Source organism: Varroa destructor, unplaced genomic scaffold, assembly GCF_002443255.2.
Source record: "Varroa destructor unplaced genomic scaffold, Vdes_3.0 BEIS01000005.1, whole genome shotgun sequence".
In the NCBI taxonomy this organism is placed as follows: Eukaryota; Metazoa; Arthropoda; class Arachnida; order Mesostigmata; family Varroidae; genus Varroa; species Varroa destructor.
The window spans coordinates 10396263-10419814 of NW_019211458.1; the positions used below are offsets into that span (position 1 = coordinate 10396263).

Below are 23552 nucleotides of genomic sequence, written 5' to 3' on the forward strand. Positions count from 1 at the left end.
TATATATATATATATTTGTGTATAGAAGGACAAAAGTGTGGCGAGAAATCATACCGTCATTAAATGGCGCTAATTTCAAAAGCAAGATGAACTTTTCCTGCATTTCGAACTGATTGACCTAATATATGATATATGTATCTATACATATCAATACAGATCAATAGTACAAAGAGATTGTTCTGCGGTGACCGCTCGGATACCATACCTGCTCTACCTACTTGACACGCTTGTGTAATTTGGGTCAGTCTGCTCTCAATATTCGAGCTCCGCTTGCTAATATGTAGGTCATAACTAGTGAGCTCCTTGAAGTCAGACATCCAGCAGCACTTCATGGCAAAAATAGTATGCCGCGCATGCAATAAGACTGACTGCTCAGGTCACAAACAGGTGATGACGAAACGCTGGACCTAAGCAGAATATGAATAGGCCGATTCCGTACCAACCCACATCTGGGCTCGCCTAACTATTTAACGCGCTCGATATTCTTTCGGCAGAGTATGGCAGGAACTTAGTGGCAGTAGTCCTCATCCGTGGCGAATCTTAAGCAATAAAAAAAAACACACTAGCTTGATGTTAGAACATAACTTTTTAAGAGACGTGTCTTACAAGTACATTATACTACACCCGACAAATATGAATACTGTTCTAAAAAAGAGTGTTTGCAACCATCAAATTGTCATTTCCGCCGAAAAGTACTTCATCGAACTTACCCTGAAGCTTGAATAACTTACTTTGTATAATGTTACAGTTTCACGGAAACCAGATTGCCCGCAAGAATCTTTTACGTTAGGTTGACACAAGGTCACTGAAATGATACTTACACCGCTATCATCCTGATAGAACGTCGCTGTTTGCAGTGTTAGTCTTGCATTGTACTTGATCCTAACTTACAGATCGAACTTTGAGTCTAATATATCGTTCGTAGGTGCACTAAGTCCTGGGTTGTAGTAAATGAAATGCCGAAAATAAGCGTAAGTTTATTCAGTTTGTGGGCTGGGCCAGGGGCCGATAAACCACCAAATTCTAATATAATTGAGCAATTTTTTCAGCTGGCCTTGAACATATGTTTCCCAGTAGCGAGCATTCAATTCTGTTTAGGCTCAGAATTGGCCGTTGAAAGACCTAGGTCAAGGCAATTTACGTGCGGGATTCGTTGAAGCCAGTCGGATCGATAATACTATCTGATCTTCTTCTACATTTTTGTTTCGATGTAACTGGGTCTTAGAGGAACTTAACGGCATAGTTTTTCAAGTGAGCCATTAAAGGCGTCCATAGCTTTTGTGACGCCGTTTTTCTTTTCTAATATTGCTGCTCAATCGATTCGCAAATTGGTGAAGATAATTTTTGTTGTGCACTGCTTGCAGCCGACATCAGAAGACACAGTGCTAAGCATAAGATCAATGATGTTGCGTAGAAGATAATTTTTGAAACGATCAGTTGTTCAATGCACAATGAGGACATCGCAGTGAAGTACATTGACTCGTCGATAGTGATTCCTTCCGACACTTAGGGACAGAGACATATCTACGTCGCCCAGATATATTATTTTGCAAACGAGAAAAAAAAAGTAGCGATAAAACGAACTAAAAACTTAGATCGTACTTTTTATGGTCATGTCTAAAAACGCGGGCGTAAACCGACCCGCCGTTTGCTAATTTAGTAGTGTTCTATTAGTGAATAGATGTGATACCGTGCCCTCGATAACCGCAAAACTTTCAGATGTGAACTTCGATACAATCTCAATAACAAGAAGCTCTTCGAGACGTCAAATCCACTGTGTACTCACCAGCACATTTTCAGTGTGCTACCTTGACAATGCCTATAACCATATGAAACCGCGTAATGGCCTTCGTATTCAGTTGGATGCATTGAGAGCAATAAATTCTGAAAATGAACGATCGTAATAGGCTGTGCATCTTTAAATATCTATTGCGACCGGTCCTAGAATTACCCGTTGTAGTTCCGTTGTACAAATGCTATAGAGAAACCGGATAGTCTTATTATCCAACAAATCCATAAACAAACGCCGTGAAGACGATAAACATCACATATGTCTGAACAGGCAATGCATGATTATACGGCACGATCTTCTCTGGGGAACAATGCCAGAACTCTCGCTGAAATGAAACAGAGCTACGACGTATGGTTCTTGCCGGACATTGTTCCTAGCATTCTATCAGAACGGCCAGAAAAATAAGGTTAATACGGCATTCATGGAAGATTTTTGCGTTTTAATCGACTGCCAATGAACACAGGGTGCCTGTAATAATCATAACACCATGATATGTACACCTTCAGAGTCTCTACTTTGTAAACGATTATAATAAGCACCTCCATATTGTATTATACGTATTTTTCGCACATACATTGCCTTTTGGTTAAAGGGTATGAAACTGTGAACATTTGTCATATAATTTACAAATGCTCACCACTTCAAACTGCAACATAAGTTGCCGAGATCAGTGTTTGAAAAAATTCTGAATATAGTAACAAAATGTAGTATATGCGTACATATATGGGTGGGTATAAAACCATAAATCTTCGTTAAATCAATGTCTTGAGTATTAGGAATGGCCTTCGAAAGGGCTTATACACGCAGAGCGGGCAAACTAAAGCCCCCGGTTTGCGATTGTCGTCCGCGTGTCGACGTTTTATCTGGACATTTTGCATTCTGAACTCGTGATGTTACTATTTTCCCATTGAGCCTTTTAGACGAACCCTTGGCTTCGGTTCTTGAATTACGACGTCAGTACGACGCAAATCGATTACTAACTACTGTTGTTTCTATTGGTGTTCGGCTGACGTGCTACACCCAGTCGATATCGACCCAATCGACTGATGATCGCCTAAGTGATCCCTTTTCAACAGGGACGAATAAAGGATCGGTCGTTCAATGGCTTTAAGCGCAGCCGTATTAGATGAAAAGAACGCTGCTGTCGTTTCCCAAAACGACGAGCGAGAGGTGAGTACAGCCATATAGCGACAAGATACACTGTAAGCAATCGTCAACATTGTCATATAGATATTAACGGAGATAACGGTCGATTTTGTTCATTCAGTTAACAAATTGGCACAGAAAAGTTATTGCTTATTTTTTTCATACGTTAGGTGTGCTTAAACACTATAAACAGATATCTGAATAGCAAAATGTTATGATGATGAGGCATAATATATAGGCTTATGAAGACGGACATATATGTGCCCATGACCACAAATCATCACATCACACAAAATTCTCGTCACGCTTGTCTCAGGGGATAATGACAAGATGGATCTAGTGAATGTTATTAGTACATACTAATAGTGTCGCAGATCTATGTACATCGAAGGGAAATTGATGTATATAGGTCAAATGAAAATCGTATCGAGTGGCTCGCATCCCTCGAACAACTGTGACTTCATTTTAAGTACACCCACTATTACGTACTAGTTTGATAGTCGTTCCGCCTTGTCAGTTAGTTCGTACAGCATGGAGCCCTCAAGACCCCCTCTTCCATATGTGGATTACGGTTTTAGGTGAACTAGTGTACAATGTATACAGCGTAGTATTGCAGTACACTTGTGGTCATATAGAAGTCTGACAAACTGAAAATCGTAATTTTGCCTAGGAATGGGCGCTTCTCTTCTTCTGGACTATCAAACCTAGGGAATCGTTGTCATACAGGTCTGTAGATACAATCTGGGCATATTGCATGAACAAAATATGCGCAAGCCCACTTTATTGCGTACGAAGTATGGGATAAATGCACGAGTGGAGCAGCCAAAATCGTCCTTTGGGCCTGCGTATGCACAGCTTACTTGGAAGAATTGTACGCGTGCACGCAACAAGTGCTAATGCATTGTGCTCAAAATGCTACTATTATGATTATTTGATTCTTAATCATCATCATCGCTATTAACAACGGTAGCAGCATCACCACTACAGCCACTGGTAGTATTTATCATGTTCTTTATTCTCGTCTTTGTTGTTAGTCAACGTGGCGGGGGCGTCCGATCCGGGTGAAGGCTATCGCGATGGACGACCCTGTACCACGAACCCACCGGCTGGACGCTTACCAGCCACGGCTGCCCCTGCCCGTAATAGTCATACGAGCGGAAGCTGACGTTCGCTTAAGCTCTTGCCTTTTGATACGGTGTCTTTTCGAAGAAGTCCATTGAGATCATACGTTTCGTGTGGCTGACCGGCAGATGACAAATAGCATCATATCTACAATACATGGGATAGTCATAATAGAATTAACATCGCCCGAATATCGTTATCAAACAGTTGTACAAAATCAGTAAACAAGTAGTGTACGTACATGCACGTTATATATAACGATAAATGCTCATACAACAATCATATAATGCAATTACTGCGATTTTACTCACGATGCAGCTGCTGTCACCGCCTGTGCATAGTCTCACATATCTACTGACCTTGAAGTGTTCTAATTTTAGTTAAATGAGCTTGGTCTAGATTCCGCATGTCGGGCTTTTATCGGTTCGATAACGAGACCCCCATATATATGTAACGAGCGTGTACAAGTTCAGCTATTATGATCATGTACCTTGAGTGCTTTATGTACTTTTTACATTTGCTGGGCTTAGTTACGTCCGTCGTGTCCTTCTTAGACTAGGAAGATTGCAAAGGACCAGACTGAAAGTTTCGATTCTTTAGCCAATGGCAAATCAGGTTCAGACATGACAACCTGACCACAAATGCTGAAAAACGCAAAGATTTTCGGAATCGCAAGTAAACTTGCTGGCCGTGTATCTACGCTGCGGCCATTTAAATCGTTTTTTTTTTTTTCTCGTATGGCACATATGGAACAAAGTGAAAATAACTACCGTTAAATCGGCTAGCTCAATTGGAAATTCATTTTGATTGCGGCGATCACCTCACTGGAAGAGGTACCGTGAAGGGCGTTGTGGGTTATTCGAACTCTCGGCATCGTAGCAATATTGTCTGCAAATCTACTCGGCTAGGAACTGAGTACCGCACAGGTAAAGGGGTGAATATAGTGTATATTTAGGACCTCTGTTAGACATCAAAGCCCATCTTCGTATAACGGCCATTCCTGAAATCATACCTGTTGCAGGCGTATGGTGCACTATAGACGGCAGGCACGAATTAACTAATAGATAAGGGCCGGTTTAGTTTCAGAGAGGATGTTACTTTAGGTCCTTAGGTTCTTTTAAATTGCTAAGGTTCGCTTCGAGTAAGAGGCAAATGAAACGAAACTGATACGTTTTAACACAATAATCACCTTCCTGATTGTGTAAACCCTTGTGCGCCCTGAAGGATAGGCCCAAAGAAAGCTTCAGCTTCGTTTCAGCGAGACTTCTCGCTACAGAGCGGTAGGAAGACGGTACGTCTCAGATAGGATAAAAGAGATCCTACAGTTCTCAAAAAAACTCGTTGTCTGAAGAAAGCGATATTTATATTTTAATACTAGCTTCATATATTTTATAAATATGTGGTTTTTCCTCTTTGCTGGTCGACTATCTCTCAATAATATTTTTACACTTTGTATTTACTGTGGTTTCTGAACTAGCTTGATACATAAATGCATAATTAGTGAAAGTTATTTTAGAATTATTGTCACAGTATCTAATATCACCAAAGGGGGATTCGGATTTAATCTTTACCAATAGGGCAATACTTGGCTATTGTGATTGTTTTTGTGGTGAGCAATAAAGCATGACGACCCATTTTACATGGGCGCGCAAAACTGACGGTCGACGATCGTTCATCGCTTCGGCCCAAGAGATCCATTTTAGCGCCGTCTCCTCTGACTAAACCTGGCTCATCTCAATGAGTTGGTTTACACTGCAGTGCAGCGGCGGCGGCGGCGGCGGCGGCGGCGACGATCTATCCGCCATTACATAATCGTAGTCTTTGCAATAGTGCTAGGAGGATTAATCAAACCCGGGATTTTCCTTCTAGCAGTGGTCTTTGTTATAAGCTAAGCAGCACAAACCACAGAGCAATAGTGATTTGTCGCCATGCCGTCCACGACGATATGTTACAGATACAAGCAGATCAAACTACAGGTCGAATGGGTAAGAAACCACCGAAAAGTTACATTGCTGTTCTTTCTACGACCAGGACAAAGGTAACGAAGGCTCCGGGGATGGTCAAACGGTTAGTTCGCCATAACGGACGCGACGGTAACGGTATATTTTAATCGACGACGATTAAACTGTAACGTTGAAGTTGTCGAAAGGCGGACGAAAACACTCAGTAGAGCTTTCGACCGCAGAATTGAAGCTCAGACGGACGGCTGATGGTGACAGTCGTTGAATGGCCAATAGCTATAATCAGTGTCGTCACCTCGACAACAACGACAAAACCGCCTGATACGATTAGCAGCAGAAGCAGTACCACTACTGCCGCCTTATAACGAGCATTCGTCGTTATTTGTAATCAACGAAAAATGTTTGTTTGCATTTATTGAGTATAATAGAACGGCGTCTCGTCGTCTACGTCAAGGCGATGATGATGACGCTGGTGGCTTCGACGTGGTCATAGAGCGGCGCGCCCGGACCGACGATGAGTACGTGTGCGACGCAAAAAAGATTCGTATTAGGAGATGTTCATTCTGATCGTGTTGTGATTATTGTAGACCCCACAACTGAAACTGCTTCATATTACGCCGTAAAAAAAAATCATTGTAATCGCAGAAAAAAATACAAAGGTAGGAAATGAAAAAGATAGTCAGAAAAGGACGACATGAAATTGAACGAAAATCCAAACACGTTCAAAAGCATCCCCTTTTTAGGGAATACGGCCAGGCACGCTGTTCGTGATGCGTCCAGGGTCAACCGAAGTTGTTTCTATAAATACGAAAATTATAGCAAAAAAATCAACATACGTTATGTCTTATTTGAAAACAATAGTTGTTTCCACATTGATCTTCATGTTAACTCTCTGTTAATTGCTGGCAAATGCTGAATTTATCAAGTCTATGACAAAGTGCTCGTTTTATATATCCCTTATTATTATCTATCTCTAATTGGGTATTTGGAGTCTGAACGACATATTTGGTCTTAGGTCGGCTGTTGGATTCTTGTAATAATGCAATCAACTAAACCACAACCAATGCAGTGGTAAATATTGGACGTATACTACCTTCATATAGGCTATAATAAGACGTGTCGGTAAAAGTAAACATGCTAGACTTGAATGTGGTAATGTATTAGTCCTTATGAGGACCGAAAAAATCAAATGTAACGCGCAGAACGCTATGGAGACATATATTCGCTAGAATATAAATCTAATTCGGCTGAAATTGAAAACAGCCGCTGTCACGAGAGAAAACATTGTACCAACATATTCGGCAAAGTCTTCTGCTCCTTGATTTCAAGAAAATGTTAGTTAAAGATGCCTGTCTTGTTGACCCATAAGGCTTCACAAGATGGGGCCATATGGGCCGGAGGTGGTGTTATCGGGGCCACCAGTAATTCTGGTTAGTCCTGGTGAAATTTTGCTGGGCAGTGTCAAGGACAGGTTCAGATTAGCTCAGAGACCAGCACATGTGAAAGCCATATTTTCTTCGAGAAGTAAGAAGGAACTATAACAATGTACACACCGCCTTTGGAAGCCGAATTTAGAGCATCGGAGCCTGCGAAACTATCGAGGTTGTCCAAAGCACATCATGGCTATCTATGATATATTATAATCGTGATTTCCCTGAACGTGATGCATATGTCGAAGATATTGTTTAGTTGACATCGTACAAAACGATTTAATCTACCCGCATCTCGTTTTATATGTTCCTGAAACGAATAAAAAAAAATCTACAGGCTTGATAATACTCGTTTATAAGAAGGGATGATCTACATAGTCCTGGCCGAATACGACCCTTCGATTTTTTTTATCGTGAGCATTATTACAGGCGTACACGTATATATATCCTACAGTTTCATCACTTTATCCAGTTCATTTGTTACAAACTTAGCTGTTTGTTTTTATTGACATCCACCCGTTTCAAAGGTCAATTAGCGTCTACCAAACCATCTCAGGTGGCTTGGTCTATATCAATGAAGTGCGCACAGCCGCTTGAGAACCATCAACAGCTGATGAACCTGCCACAACTACTGACGAATAGCCCAGCCGCTACAGTCACGCCAGCAACAACAGTGACGGCGGCATTGACGACGGCCGCAACAACGACGACAACAACAACATGAAAGTCATTGAGGAAGGCGGATTTACGTGTCCTGTAGTTGAGCCCTTCTCGAACTTTGCAACATGCACGAGAAATGTCCGCCTTCTTATACTAATGTTAATCGTTCCAGCCTGGTTCATGTTGCGCATAGATAGATATAGCATGTAGGTCGCTTCTGACTGATCTGGCCATCACAATTGTTACTACTTCCACTGTTAGTGGAAAATAGGACATTTTGCTAATACACCTATACTACGATAAAATAGAAAGGGCTAGCGGTTGTCACACTATGCCTAGCTTTGCCCTCTACTCAAAATGAAACTCTATGTGCCTTAAGAACAGTTTTGTCCTTAGACTCAGATACAACTTTGCCATGTTCCCCAGTCCGCTGAACTAAGCCTTTAGCCCTATGTTAATAAAAGGTCATCAATTAACTCGTCTTATCTTCCCGTAGTGAAGGTTGCTTTCAACTTTACTTTAAATGGGTAGATATCTTAATTTAATAGACGAGAATTGATGCAATAAACGAGTGCAATCGACGTGGTACCTGCTCTGATTCTTAACATGCCTATTAGACGAGCAGAACTACGTCCGAGTGCGCAAACAAGCTCAGCATTACCCTAAATACTCCCAGGTAAATGCTTCTTATCCTTATAATCAGGTCAAGAAGATTGCGGACGCGAAACAATTTAGCTTTCTAGCTTGATCATTAATATAAATCTACGAGGTAGATATCACTCAGGCACATGTCTGATTGTTACCTCTGACTCTATCTGGCACGTCTCTCGCCGTAGCCTTGCCACGGTTGCGAGACGGTGCTGACTAACGGCTACGAGTTATCACCAAGTTAAAGACAGGGCTTATTGTGATTTGGCAAGAACGGCGGCGTTGAGAGTCGAGGGACAGATCAGAACATTGCGATGACCAATTTCATTCGTCTCGGTGCACTCAGCACTCTAATACCCATCCGAGAAGTCGGCCCCTGCTACTGCATCTCACCTGCCTATGCTGATCGCTTACAGTTTGATAATTCCAGCGGTTATGACAAAAATAGTCGACTATATCTGAGCATTCTGCTTATAATTGTAATGGATGAAGTTAGTGAACGCGGCTAAATGTTTACTATTTTGATAAATAGTCTAGGACTCAAATAGCGAATTTCCAAATCAGCCCATCCGCTATACTAGAAAACGGCACACTAAATAAATCAGCCAGTCCTGAATATGCAACTCTTTGCTTCTTTGGCGCAAGGCAAAGGGAAAAAGGCAGGGCGACTGCTACAAGAGGACAGGTTTTCTTGTCGCCAGCAGCACCGTAATGACACTTGGTTTTGTTTGCAATGAATAGTTATACAGTTTAGACCACAGCCATAAAAATCAATGCAGCAGTGGCCTACTGTTGTAAGTTAAATTAATCAATGTTGGCTAGTATAAATGAATGCCATGATACAGGTGGTGCAGCCACGATTTCTCCGTGATGGCGTAGTCTTTGCCTGTTAAACTTAAGTAACACGTGGTAGTGTGGGTTCGAATCCAGGCATAGACACGTTTAGTATCGTTCTAAGGGCCAGCTGTCTGATGGATGACCGCCTCTCAGCAGTATCAAATGTAAAATTTGAAACAGTTAGCTAGCCCCCAGTTCCACGCCTCGGTGACATTTGTGTGAGGCTGTCTATTGCACAGGTTTGACACTTGACACGCCTATGGCTGAGCTTACCATTGTAATTCTGCATCATGCTGAACACAGGCAATGAGTCGAGCCGCTCACTTTTGGCATTTACCACGAACGAGAAGACAGCGGAGACGCAACACTTGTTGAAAGAAACAAAGATATCGTCGTTTGGTTTGATATGTTCGTGCGAACTATCGTGCTGATGTACGCCTTTCAGACTAGCATCTTACCATTTGCGGCTTGAACTATTTAGGCTGGACTATGTAGGAAAACCTCTAAATATGAAAACCTCGTCATGAGGGCACACAATGAGGTTGGATTCAATAAATCTCACATGGATGTAATCGCCAAGCACAAAAAAGATAACAGCAATGTATATATAAGTTATCCTGCTGACACAGTCGTTGGGACCCCTACGGTTTCTGCAATAGCTTAATTATGCATGCTTCTGCCATACAAACGAGAATTTTCGGGTACGGATTCATATGGCTGGAACTCGAAAGTGCGATCGAATACCTATTTTGTCTAGACTCCTCCGGGCATTGCGGATCATAATGTTGGAATAGGTACTAGTGTATAAACGAATCTATATTTTAGTTATAATCATCAAGGTACAAGTTCCGTTAAAATGAGAGGAATATAGGCAAACACAGAAGCTACATTTTCGTAGAATCCTAAATAGAATTTATTGTATCTGTGAACGGCGACTTGCAGATGATTTGCTCAGGGCTTAAAATATTATTATCCTAATTATGGCACAAAAACGCGCAAAAAAATTAGCACACGTTTGTTAGCAATGTATCATAGGAAAACCTGGCAAAATTTACACTGGGAAATTATGTACACAGAAGTCCTAAGAGCAAAACATTCAACGTAAACATGAAGAACTTATGCCTATTTAACCTACTGTCACCTGTTATTTATATAAATTATGAATATATAGTAGGGGTCTCATTTAAGACAATAGATTATCAACACAGCTTAGGCATTATGCAGTATTATATGCCTAAGCTTTTTCCTGATTAAATTACGGTGATGCGCCAAGCATCTGTTAAATTCTTCTGCGATGAAATCCTTTGCAAAAAATAGCTGTCCTGAAAAGGATTTTCGACAAAGGAACTTTAAAATGTTTTAACAATGAACCATCGATCGATAAAAAAGAAAAATTTTTAAAAAAACCTTGATTTTGTTTTCTGGACTCGCAGTTTTTATGCTGCTAGAAGCCATTTTCCGTATATAATTACCGGTACTTTGTTCTATTCTAAAGTGCCGGGAAAAGTTGTCTGCTTCTCGTTCTATAAGCAAGAGTTCTATTTGCGATACCGATTTGGTGGTCCATAATATTCGTGGAGAGCTTTTTGGTAGGGTGTGTCTCGTGACGTCTTAGTTATCAGCAATTTTAAAAAGTACAAGTTTTTCAATCAAGCGCGCGTAAGGGTCTTTAAGGCATTCGAGGAACGAACATTACGTTTGGTCGTTTGTGTAAGAAATACGTTTCGTAGTTTGTAAGCTTTGTTGATCGCAAGCACAAGTAATATCTAAAAACCGACAAGAGCAACTATAGAACGTCAATAATATTGTATTTCGAAGTGTAGGCACATGTCACGGTCGAAAATTTCGGGATTACCAATCTCTAGGAAAAATCTGACACCAGCGGGGACTAATTTCAATACATTATCTTATTCTTATAGAGATTTGACGTAATTGCAACAGCTAGACCTTAGGAAGTTGACCAGTAAGCCTGCAACGATGGCATCCTATTATTACATTCGTCGCCCGCTAAAGCCGCTATTGCTTAAGACACTATGCTCAACTGCAGAGAAAATAATATCTGTTATGTCTAGAATAAAAAAAAATCTGGAAAGCGTCGTAAACAAAGACCTTAGAGAACATCAGAGGGCAAATATATTCGTCAAAACTTTACTGTTTCATCAATTTTTCGATAGAGAAATAAAATTACTTCAAATATAGCCCACGGAATACTGGTCAAACTCTAGATAAGTAAACTTACTAAATAGAGGAGTATAATGAATACGATTAAATAGTCTGAGAAAATGAAGCCTCTTTTAAACTGATCTCTCGTCTCACACCATGGCAGTGAGCTACATCTCTGTTGATCTAGTCTTTGTGAATCCATATTGCTCGGTATCAAAAAGATGTTGTGACGCTGTCAGAAATATTGCACGATATGGTCAGCTTTAGATACAGCTTTTTTTAGCTACTGGGTGATCATTAATGTTCCCGTTTTGCGCCAGGGTTACCGTAAAAAGATATGGAAGTAAACTATTTTTATAGAATCAAGTTATTAGCATGCGAAGCGTTAGTAAGGAGAATGCACGGATTTTACAGAGAATTAGGGGATCCTATTTATTTAACGGCGAGTTCTTCGACTGTGTTTATAATTGAACATCATTAGGGATGGGTACTCGACGTTGTTCGCGATAGAAACCTTCTTTTCCTGTGGTACATCACGAGAAAAGCGCGGCCATTAAATAAAATGTTTTGACCTGAACTAGGTAGTTGACACGCATTTTTGAGTGCGGTACCGTACTACCCCGGACCAACCAGCACGACAGCACTGCTGATTCGATCTTTGAGGTTAGCAAATGACGCCGATAGTTCAACCATAAAGCCTTCCATCTTAGAAAAAATCTTTCAGAAATCTATTAATCTCAATTAATTTTTTCGAAGAAAAAGCATATAAAACCAAAAAAAAAAAAAGGAAAAAAAACTCCTTTTGGCAATCATCGAAGGAATAGGAAAAGCAGTTACGAAAATGTGTTCACGTAAAAGTATAGCATAGGGTTCGCTGGAAATCAGACCAACTTGGAGTAAGCGGAGGGGTTACGATGAACTAATCAAGCTTTCACCTGTCATTGATCTGTTGATGCAGTACACTATGGCGATAGCTATCAATACAAACAGGGCAAAACGCTAAAGACAGATTTCGCAGGTACTGAATTCAAGAGAACGGTTGAATATGCTTTTAATATCATAAGCCTCATAAGCCAACCAATTCAGCCTAATTACCAGGGAAAGAAAATCTCCCTTTTTTCGACTGGTCACCACATTTATAAGCATCCGTGTTCTTTTCGACGTTAGTAAGCTGTGCTAAACGAGTGGCCACAGATAAATGAGAAATACCTCTAAAATAGTACGTTTGGCTAAATTTTTAACTCTTCCATCATGAAAATCATTTTACCCTGTAAAAATCACCCTTCACAAAAGTTCATGTTAAGGTTTCAACAAACCACCACCCGTATGAACTCACGGTGATTGCCTGAAAAACAAGCAGCTGTTATCCTCGTACTCGGACGGCTATAGCTGACGCCATCATATAGCAAAGGCAATTTTTACATTAGCAAGTTACTATTATCTAGCTTAAAAATAAAAATAATAATGAAGCGATTCGGAATATAAAGTAGCCTGATACCACTATCCAAAGGTATAGTGGCCTGAGTATCGATGCTCCAGTTTACGAGGTGCCTGACGAGAACTATTGCGTGAAGTGCACTGCAACTGAATACTGTGTATGCTTACGTCTTGAACCCGTTACCAGCATAACCACTGCCACCCATGTAAGCTACCCGAGCAGGCTCATAAGACCTCCTCAGTGCGTTATTTCAAGAATGGCAGCTGCAATTAAGCAGGCGCAATCGTATATCATGATCTTCTTTTGTTTGTGCTGGTACAACGCAACATAATTTTAATCTCTTCCTTTTTGGCCTCCGAATGCATCGGCCGTTTGTTATATAGCATACAATGGTCGAGAGCCTTTTTTGATACGCGCGAAGAACCATTACCATTTTACAAGTTATTTAGGTAACACCTGCGAATATTGGTCAGCAGGTAGAAACGACAGTTCATTATGGTGGCTGTTTGCTTCTACCATGGTGCTTTGCCTGCGAGCGCTTCACTGCCTTACAGGACAGGAACCTTAGCCGTTCTCGAAGGTGTTCACGTCACGAAACGGCCAGTTCGAAACCTGGTAGTGTTCGTTTTCGCCGTCGCTTGGTGCGCTAATGTGCACTGGCAACCTTTTGGCCAGCATTTGTCCAATACTGAATATGTATCGTTGTGATCTAGACAAAGTCGTCTTCTTATTAATCGTTCTGTATATGTGTGTACAAATCGTGTGTATCGTATAAAGCCATGTGTTAACTAATCGTTTTCACTTCATCTGTACCTGTATCTTTCAACACCGTTTTTTCGAAGTACATGATGTAGGCTAGCAGAGCTCGAATAATTGGAATATGCAAGACTTCTTTCAAAAAAGTTACGTTGCTTTTTCAGTTACGTTCAACTTGCTTATAAAGTAAAGCTAAGGTTGACTCATAGACTATTATCCGATGAATTTGTAAGCGGGAGCTTTGTTCCCTTCCTGTCTTTGGTCAGCGAGCAGGTGTCTTCAGCCTTTTACATTATCGACTTTTAATGGGCATGCACGTAAACCCCACAATATACCGGCATTCAGTAAGCTCTGTTACACGTATAATACGCTCAAGCTAGTGGTAGCTGGATAAGATGAACCTATATAATGTCTGCTCTAGCTTCGTTTAATACAAACAATCCACGATCGGTATAGCAGTGTTAGCAAAAACTGTTTTATCCGTTAATATCAACGATCGCTTTTTTTTTTTATTTATTACTTTGCACACTTGATAAGTCAGCAAGAAGCTTATATTTAATCCGTCAATGTATCTACACAATTAATGCTTTGAAAACGGAAACCGTTTCTGAAACGTAGTTCAAAGACGACCACTGCTCTTTTGCATATTTATCAATATGTAACTAGACTGAATCGCAGTTACGAGATTGTAGTTACAGAAACAGTTCCGTGTGAGAATCGACCTTTTGATTAGCAACGGTTACGATCACAGGCAACTAGCGATGATAGGTGTTGCACCCAGCAAAGGGTTTCATGGTTACCACTGATCTACTACAATTTCAAATATATATATATATGGAATCTAGAAGACGGAGCATATCGTATTCTCCTATTATGTCTTCTTCTATTGCTGGTACTTCTTACTGCCCTATGCTCACCCGAATCGTCTGCACGTAACTTGAACCTGTTGTGAAAATTTGCTGGAAGTCGATGTAATGCTTTAGCTAGCGTCTATGCTTATACAAGATGGAAATCTTATTGGAAGAAAACCTTGTTGGACTTATGGGACTCCCTCTCGCGCATAGCATCACCTCGCTTAGAGAGCTATCAACATCGGCTCGCCTACCAACTTATGCATCTATCAAACGGACGCCAACGTACAGGTCAATTCAAGTTCCTGGCAATACTGTAGAAGACGACAGCCTACTATTTTCAGTAAAAGTTCGTTCGATTGGCTCCGACTGAAACAAATGAGAAGACAGCAGGCAAGACACAGAATTAATTTTTCTCACTCCCTTCGCTTTACGCCACCGTTGTATCTCTGTGTGACTTTTCTTTTTCTATTAATCAATTCGCCCTTGGCCCCTCCTCTGAGAGATGCAAATATTTCCGCCACAGAACCACCCGTTGTCGTTGATACTCTCAACGTTGTCATTGCCGTTCTCGTCGTAGCCATCACTACTTACTTACTTACCGTTACCGCACTGGCCCCATTTTTGCTTGCTCCTGGTTTACTTCTTCTAGCTGCAGCCGTACGAATCATAGGCCTAGTCTATTTTTTCTATCTATTTACCTGCGCGTTTTCCTTCGTTCATATGAGGGTTCAATTCAGAGGGGGAGAAAGATTCGCACTTCCCCTCCACATTCAGTCCTCTCGACCCGTTGAGAACTTCACAGTTGCTGCCACCATTACCATTACTGTCGTATAAGTTGCCGCCGTCGTCGTCTACAGTCACGTACATCACGCTATTCATGCATGCAATATTAATTTACTGCATACCATTACAACATTACAATTACAATACCGTTACTGCAGAGCCAAAGGATCGTATGCTACTTGTCCTGTTCGACGTATCCTGTGTCCGGACGCCCTAGTTTGTCTATAGTTTGCCACTGTTTATCGGTTCGCTGCTGCCGATCGCTCGATATTCCGGCTCTGAAAGGCCGTCGAGTAATCTGCCGCCCATCCGTTCGCCAGCTTTGTGGACGCTAAAACACTCGCAAGGACACTAAATGGGACGCTATGGAGGAAGCGAAACGGCGGAATCACCGGGAAAAGGTGTATGTGTGCGTGCGTATGAGAAAGAGCGCGGAAAGAGGTAAGGCAGAGTGTAGGAAATTAGTGACGAGTGATTTTTCTATAGAGGAATTGTACCACAACAACGACTACCAAGGCTGCGAGTACTTGTATTTATAGTAGCGCTGTTAATCTGTATACGGGTCAATTGATCTTTTTCGTCTAGAATCTTCTTCTATTCTCTGATTATTTTTCATTCTCTCCACTGCGTCTCTTCAGGTCCTCCAACGGCAGCATGACGTTTATCAGTATCAATACCTTCTGTCCATTTCTGCTGAAGGAAAACGAGATGGTAGACGCAATACCGCGACAACCCGTCGAAGACAGCGGAATGTCCTGTTCTCAAACTGCTTCGTTCAGTTTTCGTCAGTAGCAGCAAAAACACACCGTCGACATTGCTGAGGATAGAATTATTGTATTAGCAACGCTGATGATGGCCGTGATGATGGTGCTGCTACGCCTACCTAGCGATACGACGCTTCGTCGTCAAGACGTCTGCTGTCGTTGTTCTTGCTATAGTAGTAATAGTAACGTCGTAGTTGTAGTACGTTCATTCATATAGCAGTTGAATGCGATGGACCTTGGTGAGTCAATGAATCTCGTAATAGCAGCACTACGCCGACTGCTATCTTTGTCCGTGCAATGGCAGTGGCTGTTTACCGGTTCTTCTGCTTGTCTGTCCGGCGGTCAGGTGCGCGGGTGACTGTGTGGATAGCGCACGTTCACGTTCTTATGCACATTACTACGCTTGTGCACTATTCTACTGATGCGAGTACGACACCTATGCACGTAAACGCACATTCTCATAGAGGCCCATAAACACGAGCAAACGTATCTACACGCAGACGTACTCGTACATACCCATAAACACTACATATATACACAAGTGCACATAAATACTTTGAACGACTAATGATAGCAGGAGTGTAAACTGGTTTAATAATCATTACCGGCAACAACGACGACGATGATGACCATGACGCACTACAACTAACGTGACGTGAAAAAAAGGCGTATAGAGGAAACAGTGGAAGCAATTGTTGTTTCTGTTGACGGTGACGAGATCTTATTGAGAACGACGCTAGTGAAAGCCAGTAAAATTCGTAAGTATCAACGTCAGCGTTTACCAAAGCCAGACGACGGTAAAAGCGAGCGCTGATCGTCATTCTCGTTGTGGTTTTCTCGTGTCTCCCAAGTATGTGGGTCTCTTTTTTATTTATTACGGCTTTTCTATAATCACGTGATTTACAAATATTACTCTGACACGCATATTCCTTGACACCCCTGTTGGAAAGCAGCTTTACGCTTATGTTGTGTAATTATGCTTCATCAGTGTATTGATCAATAAATTTACTCGAAGAACTTACGAAGTAGCAGACGGACCCTTTTTTTTGATACTTATGCTTCTTCAAACTCAGGCATTTTGGGCACAGTATGGGAGCTGGTAACTGACAAATTCTGAGTGTATAAATCGTTCTATGAAACCAGTTGAAGAAAAGGAATGGTACAATATGCGATACCAATCGGCAATATCAGCGGGTGACTAAATACACCTGAATAAAATGACTGTGTAATTATAATTAGTAGAAGATGCTGCTCCCTAATCAACAACGTAAACTCGATCAGAAAGAGAGTTAAAATAAGTACAGACCTTTTTTTTACTCTTTAGACGGACATCGTATTCACTTCGATCTCACCAGGTACGATTCGTTACATTCTATTTACCCGACTTCGGCCAGCAATTAGTAACAAAAACCTAACAAATATAAACAATTAATTTTGTAAAAATGACAAAATTCGAAATAACTCAATGTGCGATCCTGGACCATTTTGATAGTCGAAATGTTTTAACCCTGGCGTTCTTATGGGGGTCGACAACAAACGCCGCCACGGTACCCTTAATTATCCCTACGTAGCTAATTAGTAGTATTTCAAGCACCAAAAACATATTTTTACGCTTTTTCCAATTCACTTGTAAAAGTGCTCAGTAAGTTGAGGCAGGTTCTCGACGCGCCCTAATCCGGATGGATATTTCGATCGGTACCGAAAAATCCGCGCAAGAGCTGGCTAGAAAATTAGAAAGGAGGGCCTCTAAGTAGACTGACTATTAGTCAGAAGCAGATACATACTCTAGTCAAAGGTAATCATTGCGCTTAGATATTTCCATGATAATTCCGTTCCCCGGCGACTCGATATGGGCGGCAGTAGCCATTTGCCTGCTGTTGGTAAGGCAAAGTCAAGGACACAATACCGAGATTGGAATAGACAGAAAGCATGTTGATGTACAAAAACACAGATGCACACGTCATAGACGGAAGGGGCTCGCCAAAATAGATGACATAGAAAGCTTATCGTATGTCCCACAATAAACTTTATATGTATGTATATATACATTACTAGCTGCTTGTAGCAATGATACTTTTCGACGCGCAATTCATATCAAAGCTATTCAAATTTGGCCCAATTATTTATTAAACTCAAAGTCTTAATAGGCTTTCCTTTATATACGAAGACCAAATTATTACTTTTACTATATCAGCCGCGGCAAGGCTGCGTAATCTATGTAAGTTACACACGAACCCGTCCTACCGTATTCGCTACCAAATGGCGCGCATAATTGAGAATCGGCCAAATATATACAGCCCTCTGCCATCATGAACGCTCACATATCGATAGTAAAAGAACAGCGCCAACGAAAAGAAAGCACTTGCGACAATTTGTGGAACGTTTAGGCGAAATCTGTGCACGGAACAGTCGTTCGCGTGTTCGCACACATACAGGCACGAGCAAATGTGCCACAATCGGTGCTGGCCGGTACAGCAAGACAAGAGGGCCTGAACCAACATTGGACCAGAATCAAAAGGAAACATTAGGCCAAGACTTAGATGGATAAAAATGATCGCCATCGTCGTGATGGTGGTGCCAGCAGTCTTGAAGCACCGGGGTTGCCAATTTTGCATCAGTGATTAAACCAAATCTTTCATTAATTCAGATTGTTGATCTGGTTGACGTCGTTACTGGTCACACTGTTGTTGTATGATGACGAAGTGTGTGGGGGTTAGGCCTTGTCAATCGCCGCGGACATGACAGCTCAGTAAATTGTGCTACTGCTACTCCATTAATGGCCAGAAGAATGTCGACCATAATATCAGCTGGCCGCAACGATACATGGCGGAAGCAGCTTCAAAGATCAATACTAAATATTATCATACTACACTTATATTTGTCTCTTTCTGATCTCTTTGTTTTCTTTTGTTGTTCTAGAAATGGTGAAAAATTAGATATGATACTGAACGAACACGACTGTTAATGCTTTACTGGCTATCTTATAACTGCTGGGACGTCCCAGACCCTACAATGCCTATAGGTAAGATTGAACAACTCGTAGGCCCGTAGTAGATTCGTCCGGAAAAGGATACCTAATTAAGAATACGTTCTTAATTCTTACCTTGTTCTAGTTTTTAAACTTGAAAATCTTAGCTCTAAAGTTTATTTGTTCGCATCTTCACTCCTATCTATCGGTTATTGAGAAAAGACTAATCGATGCGGGGCCGAACACGCCTACGTACTTATGACTTACACAACTTTTTTGCTAAAAAAACAGCGACTTAGTTTGAATGCCAATCGTAGAAAAGAAATATTGGGTTTAAATTAATCCTACATTGCATTGGAAGAAACAGCTGGGATCGCTGGATTTCCCTACGTCTATTGAAGCCTGCAGTAAAGCTATAACATCGCGTCCTTTAGCCAACCATATCCATTTCAACTACATCTATTCATGATACAGTGAAAAATACGTTTTAGAATGGAAATTTTGTCTTAAGCCGTATGCCAGAATGAAAAGGTGTTGAGTACGCTCGATACGAGACTATTCAAACCCACAGTTTTCCGGTCTAATTATGCAGATTGCTCAGTCTATTATTGGATGACAATCTATACTCGTTTTTTGTTTTTTTTTTTTCGCCATGTCCACATTTTCATTAGTCTTATATATTTGGCTCTATTAAATGAAAAGAAAATTTAAGGATAACGAAGAGGGATTATGCTTCTTAAAAGGAATAAGCCACGAAAGCGATACGGCCATGGCAGCGTAGTTGCCGTAGTCGTCAGCGTCAACCCGCACTGACAGCCTTTGCTCAGAATTGCCAACAACAGTTCCCTTGACACTGACAACTGGCAAGTGTTTACATTCGGCCCTGTCGCCGAAGAGATACCATACACACAGACCTCTTCGCGTAGCAACTAGCCGTACGATCAAACCTGTGATTGAGCCGTATCCGCCGAAAACCCGCCGACGTTTGCGAGTTCCTGTTCGACCACACGCACCGGCACTTTGGCGATTGGGCTGGTCAGCGTCGCTCCCAACAACATGTCGATTAGTGGCTTGATACCAAGGAATCTGAATGGAAAGGAGAAAATCGTTTGCAGATGTTTTGGCGGTCATACGGCGGCTCAAGGAGCACAAAGCTGTCACCGCCATTTTGATTTCTTCTGGGAATTTTTTGTCGTTGTCATTTGAATGGTCGCAGGCCCGTAGATGCGGACCATAATTGTTATTTCCCAACAAAATGACTAGACAGACGAACACGAAGGTGTATTCTTTTCGTCGATATATTCTCCCATAAGAACGGAGTTTATCAAAACGTTCTTTAAGACCATTATTAGTTGACTAGTTGACAAGAGCCTTTTTGGGAGCTTGTAAAGACCTTGGACAGACATTTTCAAAACATGTGAGGGCAAGTATGTAGGAATGTAAAAAAAAATATACTTCCGCTAGTAATTTGTGGAAGAAATTATAATCAGCATTCACCGTGGCACATTGCGCATCTGCCCTAATTTATTGCGAGACTGTTAGAGGAGACTTACCTGAATTTTTACAAAACGTGTTAAAATAATTGAATCATGCGCACATTTTAACACTTTCAATGATATATTGTGAGCGCGTAATTGGATTGATTTGGTTGGACAAGTAAAATGATAAGGACTTCACTCGGCTAAGTCTATATGAGATTTATCTAATCGATATAATAATTGATGGTCGACGTTCTTCTCTGTTTTCGTCCGTACAGGCAATTCAGCCTGTTAAGGGTTTAGCGTTCTGCGATGGTGTTTGGACTATTTCGAATTCAAATTTAGCCTAATATGGCGTCCTAGGAATACAAGAAGTTTCAGAGCTTCATAATCATAAACTTCGAATGTTCGCGAGCTAAGTATAATAAGCCCATTGCACCTACTATTATTGAATAACGTTCATGATGTCGTAAATTCGTTGAAGCCACAACCGCAATGAAGAAATTTCGTTTACCCCTTATTTTATAAAATGAAGCCTAATAGGATTCGGAACCAAAATGCACGGACTGTTCCTACTTTTACGCCCCAGTTGTTATTGCTGCTGTCCAGAGCGCTGCATACGCTTCATGTTACATATATATATATATATATTATATCAGTGTGCTACGTGCACGTGCGCGTATGTGTGGATAGCACGTGCTCATCGGATTATGCATAACTCATTTCAGTGGCCTTTCCCAGTTTAATACTCGTTTGATTGTACTTCCGTTCCTTTGTATTTGTGATAGATGAACCGACTCTGTTATATGCATCCCCGTTCCCTTTGTACGTATTTACAAACAGAGCACACATTTAACGCTAGTTAGGATACTTATTTTCTACATCAGTGTTTGGATCTTTCTCACTCTGCCTTTGTATCCTTTTATGTCTATTGTTACGTCGTGAAATACGCATAGAGAACGAACGTGCGCAACGTACCTATCTACCTGGATACTTACAGCACGCTCCCTGCATGCGGCTATAACAAATAAGCTGGCTTATCCATTGTCTGCTTGCCGCTATTCGGAGGTCATATGTACAGAAAATTCGGTAGCTTAGCCACAACAACAATAACCCTAATCCCGCATCCTGCGTATGTTTCTTCCCCGCGGCTTTCCTTCCAATGGTCGCCAGTCTCTGTCCTTAAGGCAATACTCAGCAGCTCCCCTTGCTTGCCCCCAAACCGCACTTGCCCTGCCGCTATCAAAACAAAATCGTGATGGACAGCCCAATATTGATTCACGATTGCTTATGGATCCTATACAACACTGTGTTTAGTATGTTCGAGTATGTATGCGTTAGTATTGCTCCTTGCTGACATTCAGCTGTACACTAGATGACAGAAATAAAGTCCGTTTGTTGTATATATACGACACCAATAACAGTAGCAGCGATGACGCCAATAAAAGAATTAAAATAGCTGGAGTCGTTTGCTCATATTTCTGCTGCCCTTGGTCGTGTCGCTGCCGTCGTTGCCAGTGGCCGCTACGTATTTTGCAAGGATTAACGAAGTAGTTAGAGCTAAATCGGCGCCGAGCTGGGCAGCTACACTAGCAGCAGAATCGTCGTTACGGGACCTACCGTCGTCTGCAATTGATCGACAAGCTACAACAACAATGTCAATGAGGGCTATTGAGAAATGCAACACCGGGGTTGTCACAGCATTGCGACTCGGTGCAGAACGTCGCGCGATGGATTGATCCACGAAGGCCGAGGCAAGGCCGGTTCAATGTTTGTTCCCAGCTAGCTCAAGTCCGTTCGAACTGTTGCTATTATTACAATTACTACTACAGCTTCGGTTTATCTTGAGTATTATTTCATCTGCTTGCCACTGAATTAACGAAAGTGGCCGGTGATCGAGCACGAAAAAAAGTTGGGAGAAGAGGTTAGAGATGAAAAATACGTAGTAAGCAGAAATAGGATTTTTGTCCATCGGATTTGCGGGCTTGAAAATTAGCTCTAGCGGATTAGGACAAAAATATTATTGGAATAGACAAGCAAACGTTTGAGTTATTCAAACAGAGGCGAAAACATTTTTTAGCGGTCTCTAACGACTCACATCATCAGCTGTATTTGATTTTGGTTCTGGTCCATAAAAAGGCAAAAACGCATAGTAAGGCTACTAATTTTTAGACAGGTAATTTTTTTTACAAAAAAAAAAATTCACTTCTTTATTACAGACTGTATAAGATTATCAAAAACTACCTTAAAACCTTTGACAGGTTCTTGCGACCTGAAAGGTATAAAGCAAGAGGTCTAAATTACTTTTGCAGAAGGGCTACACCTCTCCATGTAGATAAAGTGCAACGCAAGGTATGCGCTTAATTATTGAAGCTCAGCTCTTGCTAAGGGTGGACCTTTTATAGGGCGAGTTTCGCTGGCCATTCTTCCCGCTCGATACTTTATGCCTCGGTAAAATATCAATAGAGTCCTTTGTACGAAGCGATAACGTGCGATCTTATAACTCCGCAGGTCAAATGAATGATTGTGACTTCTATGGAGCTGCGTTCAAGGAAATAGCAGTTATTGTGATAATAGGATATAGCGTAACCGTAATTCCTGATGATGATAGCACATTAGCCATGCATACTCTGCGGTATTGTTGCATGGCACCGACGCTGCGTATCGAATACGTGATAATACTAACTCTAATGGATCGTCACCGTAAGCTGCTGACTTTCTCAAGACTGTATTTGTTCTCTGTAAAAAAAGA

General features: G+C 41.3%; 1 protein-coding gene and 1 long non-coding RNA gene across 2 annotated transcripts in view; one reads left to right on the plus strand and one right to left on the minus strand.

Annotated features, from left to right (window-relative positions):
• Nucleotides 1-12165: 12165 nt before the first annotated feature.
• Nucleotides 12166-15647, minus strand: LOC147755263 (uncharacterized). Its single transcript, XR_015328528.1, has 2 exons — nt 15506-15647; nt 12166-15173 (listed from the first exon to the last, which is right to left on the minus strand). It is a non-coding gene; the product is annotated as an uncharacterized LOC147755263 (long non-coding RNA).
• A 244-nt stretch (nt 15648-15891) lies between these two features.
• Nucleotides 15892-23552, plus strand: part of LOC111251196 (uncharacterized) — an 85960-nt gene continuing 78299 nt past the window's right edge. Inside the window, exons 1-2 of the transcript XR_015328525.1 lie at nt 15892-16031; nt 16229-17112. The gene's annotated coding sequence lies outside the window, so the exon portion shown is untranslated. The remainder of the gene's footprint in view (nt 16032-16228; nt 17113-23552) is intronic.